Consider the following 2,209-nt stretch of genomic DNA (forward strand, 5'->3'; position numbering starts at 1 on the left):
TTCAGCGACGTCTACCTGGAGCATCGCAAGCTGCTCAGTGGAACCATAACAGTATTGAAGAAGTGTACGGGCGATATGTATGTTGGTTTGAATTGATGGGCCCCTGATTCCACACGTCTGATGGGAACCACTTAGAATTGACATCGCTAATTGCAATCTATTAGAACTTTCGCCAAAATTTTTTAATCCACGTTTGACAATGTGATTGCTCGCTAACCTTCAACAGAACGCAGTTTCTCTTTATCTGAACTTTTGGGAATTAAAACTGTGTAGGTTTTGCAAAAAGACTGCGGAAGGGCGTCAACCTCTAAACTTGTAATAAAAATATCCAATAATATGGGGCTGATAATTGATTTGAAAGCTTTGTAAAATTCACTTGAAAGTCCATCGGGGCCGGGTGTTTTCGACAAAGGCAGCTGATCCATAGCTAGCTCAATTTCTTGAATCGTAAGGCTACCACTCATGACTGCACAGTCAGCATCCTGTAACGGTTTTACAAGAGATACAAAATTCTCTAAAGCTTTTGCATCGTGATCGTCCGGAGGGGCACTAAACAACATATTGTAGAATGTTTCCAACTGAGAAATTATGTCCTTAGTATTTGTTAGAAGACTACTATTCGGAGTATATTTCCGGAATTACTTTGGAAATACCGAGACATCGCTCATCAAGTAAAGCTTGACGTGTTGGTTGTTCAGACTGCAAAGCACGCCTATTTCGAGCTCGAATTCGCGCACCTCTGTAACGTAGTGCGTCGTACTTTTGTAACTCACATTTAATGTTTTCTATGTCAACAATGTAAGTGCCTGGCATTTCGCATTCAATCTCATAAAGGCTACATAGGCTCTTAAGAAGCATTTTTTTCTTCATTCTTTCTATATAATGATTTCACCGAGCCAATTTCTATAGCCACTGTACGAACCTCCTGTTTAAAGAGTTCCCAAGCAGCAAATAATGGCAAGTCAGTAGAAAGAGAATTGGTTAGGGCCATGCGCACGCGATTAATAAATTCCTGATCATTTAGGAGCTCAGAGTTAAGCTTCCATAGTGCCCAGTATGGTCGGAAATTAGTTACAGATTTTTCAACAATGTTTGCGATGACCATACAATGATCAGAGAATGAAACTGGGATAGTAATACAGGATAGTCTTCAAGAGAGGAGTGATGAAGAAACATAAATCCGATCAAGGCGGGCGTAGGAATGACTTTGAATTTTTCTATAAGAGCGAGCTCCCTGTCCCGACACTCCTATATCATCAAGCCCTGCATTTTTTTATTATGTTAGACAAAACATCACCACTCTTGTCCCGCTGAGTGTTAATGCCGCTTCGATCGTTCGGATCGCATACACAATTGAAATCTCCCATTAAAACAATGCAGCGATCACAGTCCAGTAGACTAGACACAGTATCAAATATAAGAATTCCTTCTGCAGCTTGATTAAATGCATAGACGTTGACTATTCGCCATGGCACACCCTGCAACACAAAATCAAAACATATATCGACCTTCAGTGTCGACACGGTAACTAAATGCTGAACAAAGTAGGCTCTTCTTCAGAAACAGGAAACAGCCCGCGGATAAACCAAGAGCGTGTGAAACGCAAACATTATACTCAGAAAAAAAAGGTCGCAAAGCCCTGTCTGTCTCGTCATCACTCTCAATCTTCGTCTCCTGCACGGCGACGAAGTCGAGGCGCTTCCTAGACAAAAGCCGGTGAAGCTGTGCCTGTTTCTGCAAAGACCTAAGGCCTCGTACGTTCAAGGTTGCGAAAAGAAGTTGCTGGGACGAGGCCATGGTGACTACCAACTATTTGGAACTAATGATCTATGTGATCGGTCCTAGAGGGCAACGGTGAGGCTCCCTCCGAACCCCCACCAGGCCTTCTGGACCGTGATCGTCGGCACTTTTCTGAGTGTTTCGATGTTTTGCGGCGACGCGCTTTTCTTGCGGTACTTGTCGTCTCGCTGTCCGTGCTTGATTCCGATCTGTTAGTCGCACGGCGCTTCGGAACTGAAGTATCCGTGTTACTTCGTCTGTCCTCTGCCGGCTCAGCGCACGTGTCGAGATGCTTGGGTGGATCAGATGAGTCATCTCCGGCTCCCCCATTCGCTTGCTGGGCAGCAACTGGCTCCGTGGTAGCGGGTGCTCCTTTGGGTTGTTGCTTCGGTTGGTCATCTTTCTCTTCGCCACTTTCTTTATTCACGGG

The sequence above is a fragment of the Dermacentor andersoni genome, chromosome 10, assembly GCF_023375885.2.
Source record: "Dermacentor andersoni chromosome 10, qqDerAnde1_hic_scaffold, whole genome shotgun sequence".
Lineage (NCBI taxonomy): Eukaryota > Metazoa > Arthropoda > Arachnida > Ixodida > Ixodidae > Dermacentor > Dermacentor andersoni.